Below are 9175 nucleotides of genomic sequence, written 5' to 3'. Positions count from 1 at the left end.
GTGTATATCAGGCGACTGCCGGAAACATTTGTTTTGCCCGACTGTCAGAAAGAATAGATTTCAAATGATCCTACTTTCAGTCCATAAGAAAGGCTAACGTTAACATAATGTGGTAGGTGTGATCAGTGAGGTTAACGTGACGTTAGCAAACTGTGGCAGGTGTGATCGGAAAAGTTAACGTTAACATACTGTGGTAGGTGTGATCAGTGAGGTTAGCATGACGTTAACAAACTGTGGTAGGTGTGATCAGTGAGGTTAGCATGACGTTAACAAACTGTGGTAGGTGTGATCAGTGAGGTTAGCATGACGTTAACATGCTGTGGTAGGTGTGATCAGTGAGGTTAGCATGACGTTAACAAACTGTGGTAGGTGTGATCAGTGAGGTTAAGTTGTACTAGATCAATAACTTTGTGCCACTCATCTGTAATATGATACAAACTAAGATATTTACCAATACACAAGCGTGTTGCAGTGTTACAATTACCCTTAATGCCATTTGAATAACACAAACCAGGATAGCGACAATATGCTGTAATAGAAAACATATAAATGTATGAAATCAACAGAAAATAACGAAAAATTAAATGAAACATTTTCCTTTTATTTCGCTGGAACAATAATAGTTTATCCTATCATCTTGTAAGATTCTACAAAATATTATTCTGTGGTGTTTTTCACCACGAGAGTTCCACAATACATTTTTTTCTTTCAGAAATTTATTCTCAGACCTCCCTATGTGCCTGTGTGGTTTTCACAAGACTGTAGCATTTAAACATCATGGCCTCTTATTGGTTTATTGATACATACTATTAGGGGATCACGGTGGCTAAGTGGATAGGACGCTGGCTCGCTAGCCTGGACCCGATTCCTAGAAAATTCTTAAGCACGTTCTTGTGGTTAGATTTTAAGTAGACTTTGCATTTAAGTAAACTTACCTTATTTTGTGTTCCCAGAAAATTCTTAAGAACGTTCTTGTGCTAAGATTTTAAGTAGACTTCATTGTAAGCACAAGAACGTTATTATGCGTTCCAAGAAAAAAACTTAAGCACAACTTCGTTCTTAAACATAGTCAATATAAGCACAAGTCCCAAGCAAGGTATACGACTTGCTTACCAACCTTAAGTCTGTTTCTGCTTCAAAAAGATGGCTGACCGTAGAGTTATTCGACGGCATTTCCGACATCTTTTGATACCAGAGAGACAATTACAAGACAGAGAAAATCCTTCCCCAGAAAGAAATTAAAAATACTATAGAAAATTTCGCTTCTACCCTAAAACCATTTTATTTATTTGCCAATTAGTAAACAAAAGGCTACAAACACACAGGCTACTTTAAGATCAGGCGCTCTCACAATTATTCAGTTAGTTTGTATATGTCTGCGTTTTTTATCTTGTGGCACATTTTATATGTGTATAGGGGACATGTCAAATGCATCTAAATCAACCACACACACACACACACACACACCCACACACCATACATGTTTATGGTGTAAATCGAGGACTTTGACTGGATGCTTTTAATCGAGGTCTTGATAAACTTAAAAAACACAGTTATGTCTGATCTCTAGTACATCAAACGATTTGAAAAATATATAAATAATACCTCAATTTATATATTTTCTGTATTTGACGTTTTACAGAAGAAATGCAGACACACAGGATGTTGCAAATAATTGAGGAAATACGACCGACTGAGTCCCTATGATATTTACGCCTAATCGAGGACACGCATGGTGTATGTTGGAACGCCGCCAAACGAGGTCATCTGCTCTATAATATCATACTGTTATTATTATTATTACTATTATTACAGCATATTTATAGTGCACCCTTTCATATAACATGTTGGGAAAGAACTTATATAGGCTTTGCCTGTTGTTCAATCCTTTTCAAATGAATAAAATATTGTTTAAACTATATAACATGTTCAGTTTGACCACACATGGGAAATAAAGACAATATAACTGTTTACCAGCGGCTGCCAGGCAGGATACGCCCACATTTTCAAGAGATGGATAGAGAACAAGCTAAAAACAAACACGATTTTTTGTACAATCAGGGGCAATAATCCAGAAAGTTATGGCCTGAAATGTGGAAATATCAAAAGGGACTGAGATCTCTGGGATATAAAGATAAATTTAAAGTTTCATCAAAATCGGATAAAAATTGTGACCTCTAGAGGGTCCACAACCTTCGTATTACACACTTCTACACAATTTGCGTACAAAGAACGGCCATTTTCCCGAAATTCGAATTCAAATTCATTATGGTGGAATGGTGATGTATTTAAACGATTTTTAAAATCGGAAAAAATTGTGACCTAGAGAATCCGCAAGCTAAAAATGCGATTTTTCGAACAATCAAGGGACATAATCCAGGAAGTTAAGTTCGGGTATCCACGATTATCAAAAGGAACCAAGACTTTAGTGTGTAATGGTGATATATTCACACGTTTTTTTGAAATCGGATAAAAATTGTGACCTCTACAGGGACCACAAGCTAAAAACGTGATTTTTTGTTCAATCAAGGGCCATAATTCAGGATGTTACACTCCGATATGCGTAAATATCTAAGGAACCAATATCTTTGAGTTATAAACATGTATTTCAAGTTTCTACCAAATCGGATCAAAATCGTGACCTCTAGAGGGTCCACAACCTTGATTTACCAGATGTTTACACTATTTGCGTGCGAGGGGCGGCCATTGTGTCGGACAGTTTTGGCCTGATTTCTAAGAAATTCGAACTCAACCATCCTTAGGGTGTAACGGTGATATATTCAAACGGTTTTTTTTTTAAATCGGATAATAATTTTGACCTCTAGAGGGACCACAAGCTAAAAACGCGATTTTACGTACAATCAGGGGCCATAATTCATAAAGTTAGTATTCGATATGTACGAAAATCGAAAGGAACCAAGATATTTGGGTTATAAACATGCATTTCAAGTTTCATCAAAATCAGATGAAAATTGTGACCTCTTGATACACAATATTTTGACACTATTTGCGGACGAGGGGCGGCCATTTTGTCCGTCAGTTTCGGTCCGATTTTTACGAAATTCGAACTCAACCATCATTAGGGTGTAACGGTGATATATTCAAACGGTTTTTTCTAAATCGGATAAAAATTGTGACCTCTATAGGGTCTACAAGCTAAAAACGCGATTTTTCGTACACTAAGGGGCTCTAATTCAGGAAGTGATGGTCCGATATGCGCGAATATCGACAGGAGCCGAGATCTGTGGGTTATAAACATACATTTCAAGTTTAAACCAAATCGGATAAAAATTGTGTCCTCTACAGTGTTCACAAGCTAAAAACGTGATTTTTCCTACATTCAGGGGCCATAATCCATGAAGTTACGGTCCGATACATGCCAATATCGAAAGGAGCCGAGATCTTGGGGTGATAAACCTATATTTCATGTTTCATTGAAATCGGATAAAAATTGTGACCTCTAGAGTGTTCACAGACAATTGTGGACGGACGGACAGACAGGGGCAACAACAATATACGTCCACATGAAAATGTGGGCGTATAAAAATAGATGTATGGTACAATATCGCGATAATGTAATCAGCCGAGGAGGCATATTATGTTTCAATACCGACACATGGGGACTTTGTGTTTGGTGAACGCCAACAATCTAGTACATACACTCTCACATCCGAGGACGTTACAAGTGTATATCAATAATATAAATTGAGTGGTTTCAACATTATATCCCAGAACAGGCCCCCTTTGATCACAGGAGCAGTCCATTGAAAGAACATTTTTTTTTTACTGATTCAGCCACTTAAAGTTCTAATTTTCTGAACCAATCTAACTGAGGTCTTACCTCGTGGACTTGACACTCATTGTGGTCTTTAACCTGTAAATAACTACGCCCCCCCCCCCCCTATCGTTTGACCGCACATGGGATAAAACAATATAACAGTTTATAACTGATGTGTGGTACAATATCGCGATAGAACAGTCATTTATTAATGTGATCAACCTAGAACGCACATTATGTTTTATTACCGACAAATGGAGACTTTGTGTATGGTGAATGCCAACAACCTAGTACATACACACCTACATCCGAGGACGTTAATAGTGTATATCAATAATATAAATTGAGTGGGATCAACATTATATCCGCGAACAGACCCCCTTTGACCACATTAGCAGCCCATTGAAAAAATAGTTTTGTATTGATTCAGCCACTTAAACTTCTAATTTTTAAAACCAATTCTACTGAGGTCTTACAGCCTGTATGTAAACAATGGATGTCTCAAGCGATACCAACTCCCCCCCCCCCCCCGCTTACATAACTTTTGTTTCGTCAAGTAAATTTGTGCGTTACCCTATATTTAGATTTCAGTGGATTCTGCCAAGCTGTGTAGCATAAGGGGTCGCGCATATACTGACTCGAGCGAGCTAAACAAGATCTTATTTTCTAACTAAAATTTTCCTTTACATTGTACAGGCGTTCACATTGACTGACACGCGGCCGTTTACAGTAAAAAGTTGCCCAGTAAATTTGACTGGGGTTCGAACGTTTTTCGACAAGGATTAAATATGGAAGTTGTGGGAAGAATTGCGTTTTCCCCGTGGGTAACGCGACAATGAATAACAATGGCGGTTTAAGCTATCACGGCATTATCCACGTATTTATAGTTTGGTGGTTTTCTATAATCTATAATTGACTGGAATATTTATAGAATGGAAAGTGAATTTTTTTTATAAAGCAAGATCTTCGGATTTGTAGTTTTCTAGCGTGGGCGAATTTGTGATTTGAATCCATGCAACGAGGACAGTAAACAATTCGGTTATATTGTGAAAAAACTTTATAGGGTATTAAGTAGGCCCTATTTATATTACATTAGCTTCTCGTCACAAATCTATATTATGATACTGCTTTTGAACTATACATATATAAGCCTGCGTATTTTCCATAGGGGGAAACGATAGGGGGGGGGGGGCGTAGTTATTTACAGGTTAAAGACCACAATGAGTGTCCACGAGGTAAGACCTCAGTTAGATTGGTTCAGAAAATTAGAACTTTAAGTGGCTGAATCAGTAAAAAAAAAATGTTCTTTCAATGGACTGCTCCTGTGGTCAAAGGGGGCCTGTTCTGGGATATAATGTTGAAACCAATCAATTTATAATATTGATATACACTTGTAACGTCCTCGGATGTGAGAGTGTATGTACTAGATTGTTGGCGTTCACCAAACACAAAGTCCCCATGTCAAAACTCGGCGCAAAGATAGTTTATAATAATTTGTATTTGAAAAATATATTATACAAAAGATAATTATTTAGGTATATATTATATCTTAAAAAAATATATCCTTTCTTTTCGGAAAAAAACAATGCCTTTCCAAGTTACTGCTTTGGAAAAGATCATTTGATAATTTAGGTGATCAGCTCTCAACACCCCTTTTCTATGTTATCTCTTCTGAATGAATGGGGTGGGGAGTATACTTAATTAGGCGATTGGGTTGTAGGTTATAACGGCTCCACACCTTAAACGAAAAAGACGAAAGAGAGAGGAGGATTATAGCTAGCCAAATGGTGTAATTTTGTTTCTTGCAGACATACGAGTAAGGTGCCAATACATTTATACCAATCATACTATAATAGCCACATCTACTATATCGTATGCTCGCTCGAATACAGTATTACTTGGAGGGTAAACCTTTAATTGGGTAAATATTTGTTTGTCTTGATTTGAAATTGGATAGCCACAGTGGCTCAGTGAGTCAGACGCAAGCTCGCGCATCAACGCATGGTGGTCTAGATGGGACGAAAAAAACACGCCCCGTGTATACTTTGGCGAGCACGTAAAATATACCGTGTCAGTTGGAATTCAATATAAGAGTAGGCTGTAGAGCCGCTGTCGGGGCAATATTTCCCTCATGGGCACTGTATGGCGTATGGGGAGCCACGGTGGCTAAGTAAGTAAGACACTGGCTCGCTAGTCTGGAGGTCGCGAGTTCGATCCCGGTGTTGGCCGAGAAAGTTCATCCAGATTTTCCGGCGAGGTTACCCCTTGTCAGTGGTGCAGGACGGAGGGCCTGACAAGGACAGGGCCTGTCTAGTAGTTCAGATGGTACGAAAAACCGAGGTTCCGTTTACACGTTGCCGTGCACATAAAAGATCCCTCGGCAGTTGGAAATCGATATAAGAGTAGGTCGTAGCGCCGCTGTCCGGGTAAAATTTCACTCATAGCACACTGTATGGCGTATGCCCAACTTCATTAGCCCAGTCGAAGCAGAACAGTAGGACGTTACACCCCATTTCATTTCATTTGTATGACCGTATGCCTGTCTTCACTGGTCCTGTCGATGAAGAACAGTGAAACGTTAAACACCATTTAATTGCAATTGTCGAAGGCGACAAATCGACAAAATGAAGGCGGCGATTGTCGATTAGATTTTGTCGACTTGTCACATGCAATTATTTCGGCTTGTCGTGTTGAGAATATAGAATGGCCGCTAATAACCACCATAATGAAGATCTACTCAGAAAGAAATGTCAACACTGGTTTGTTTGTCAGTAAACACCAAAACCTTCAAAATTATTCCACGATTTCTACTCGAAAAGCCGACGGATGGGAATTATGTAACAAACAAAATCGCGCTATACGTGGATATAGAGGGGATCTGTCCCTGCTTTCCTATTGGCAATTTCTTTTCCTTTTTTGGTTGGGGGGGGGGGGGCTCTCAGATCAATAACCGAAATTCTGTATAAAATTGCAATATTGCTATTGTTTAGTTAGCTTTCCGCTTTATGGGTTCTTTTCCCGCGTGGTTTCCCCTTGTCAGTGATGCAGGATGGAGGGCCTGACAAGGACAGCTGTCTAGTCGTTCGGATGGGACGGAAAACTGAGGCCACGTGTACACATTGGCGTGCACATAAAAGATCCCTTGGCAGTTGGAATTCGATATAAGAGTAGGCCGTAGTGCCGTTGCCCGGGTAAAATTTCCCTCATAGCACACTGTATGGCGCACTGAAAAAACCCTTGTGTTGAATCTCAACATAAGAACTTGTGTTGTGTTGTATTGCATTGCAATGACACAAGTTTGTGTTCTTTTCATTGTCTTAACACAAACTTGTGTACATTTATAAAATCTTATGTGGTTTTTTTCTCCATATAATTAATTACGTCGACATTAAAGATAACATTTATTATGTTCCTTTATCACATTATGTTTTTTATTTATTGAGAAAATCTGAATGGGATTGGGGAACTGGATTAGGGATCTGGCCTAGCCTATATGTAAAACCACTCTTCCTGAATTTGAATGTCGAGTAATTCACTTGATTTATTTTTTAATATTTCTAATTATCTAAAAGGATATTATATTAATTATTACAAACATTAAGTAGAAATCGCAAATTTATGTATCGTGCGATGCATTTAATATCTCTTTTAAAACAACGTATTTTATAACAGTATACTGATATAAGAGATCAAAGTTTTAGTCAATTATTATCTAAATATAAACTATTTATTTAATTAGATATAATAAAAGATTATTCTGATTCTACTCTTTGTTTATTTTCACATCTTGTCTCAGACAATATACAGAGACAGGTTATTACAATGTCTGCATTTGGAAGTGTCTGATTGATATCGCCCCAATAAACTTGACACATCAAAGACAATAACAATTGTGTTATATCTACGTTTTAAAAAAATGTTTGAATGGGCGTGGAAATAGTCGAGTTAATCTTTTTATTTAATTTAATTGGTTCATTAATCGAAATTGGAAATTTATTCTTACCTGTAAATGACCAATTAAAATGAATTACTCTTAAAACAAAGAAAGAAATATTTATTGAAGTAATTTTGCGGTATTAAACCCTGTGGTACTGCAAATGTTAACTGTATTATTAAGCATTAGTATCGAAAAAAAGTGATATTGTTGTGAAAAAAGTTTGTTCAGAAAATAAGAACATCAGGTTTGTGATTTTGGTATTTTTTAATACAATGTATTTATAACGCAAATTTTTCGTTTCGGTTAAAACAAAATATACGTCCATTTTAATTGGCCGAAGGATGTGTGACTAATAGAAATATGGCGGGCGGACAAACTGACCAAACAGTATATTTCGAGGTATTTGAGGTAAGCTAATTTAATATTATATCATAACTGCATGTGCATAATTGTGTTCTGTTTGATTAAATATTCAAAAAATCATTCTTAGGATACAACCTCGACACCAGTCCGCCCTGAATTGCAATGTTTGTTTTGTGTTCTGGGCGCCATTTTGAATATAATACAATCCAGCGATAGTGTAGTCTAATTCCTTTAAAAGGGAATCCGAATTTGTTAATTTTCTGCAATATCACTTCGGTGGAAGCGGACGTTAAATAAAGCTATTTCACGTACAAAGACCTACAATAAAATCCAGGTGGATTGGGAAAAATATTCATGTATTTTCTTGATGAAGAGTAGCTATTTCAATTTGTAAATGCCCAGTCATCTTAGACAAATAATAATTCCAACTTCAAATCAGTTGTATTTATTCAAATCATACCATGAAGAATTGTATTTTTCCACTTGCATAATAATAAAAACTTGACTTTTATTATTTTATTTCTTCAGGCCAAGAGCATGGAAAATTGGTAATTGCCTTGTATCACTGCTAACTATAAATCACAGGGAGCCTTGGGCAGAAATGATAATATGGTTCTCAGATATGTTACTGTGTACAGACTGAACAGAAAATATTTATACACTTGCTATTACAGTACTGGCCAAATTAATAGCAATTTTTTCTAAAAACGTTGCAGAAGTAACTCACTAAAATTGAAGTATGAATAAAATCATATACCGTGAATATATTGAACTGAATATTCTTACACATAACCATAGGCGTACGGGGAAATTTTTGACTGGGGGGCGGTGGTGGTTGGTGCCCCAAAAATGTAGTTAGGTTCTTAGTATGTTACATAATAATAATAAATTCGCTGTTAAATTGGACACATTCAAGAAAACAATATTTTTTTATACAACTTTTACAAAGTACAATTGTGTGCCCAAATTTTCCCAGCATTTGGTTCCCAAAATGGGGGGGGGGGGCGCCGCCCCCAGCCCCCCCCCCCCCCAGCTCGTACGCCTATGCACATAACCATATTGACATCTACACCGTGTATAGATAAAGTTGCGACAAC

The 9175-nt window shown here is 37.2% G+C and overlaps 1 non-coding gene across 1 annotated transcript in view; it reads right to left on the bottom strand.

Moving 5' to 3' along the window:
- LOC126815937 (uncharacterized) overlaps window positions 1-9175 on the bottom strand; it is a 37430-nt gene that overhangs the window by 4722 nt on the left and 23533 nt on the right. The window contains exon 6 of the transcript XR_008788632.1: window positions 452-529. This is a non-coding gene — a transcript (uncharacterized LOC126815937). The remainder of the gene's footprint in view (window positions 1-451; window positions 530-9175) is intronic.

Source organism: Patella vulgata, chromosome 6 (assembly GCF_932274485.2).
Source record: "Patella vulgata chromosome 6, xgPatVulg1.2, whole genome shotgun sequence".
In the NCBI taxonomy this organism is placed as follows: Eukaryota; Metazoa; Mollusca; class Gastropoda; family Patellidae; genus Patella; species Patella vulgata.
The sequence above is the reverse complement of the archived record's forward strand: the minus strand, read 5'-3'. Positions and strand labels throughout refer to the sequence as shown.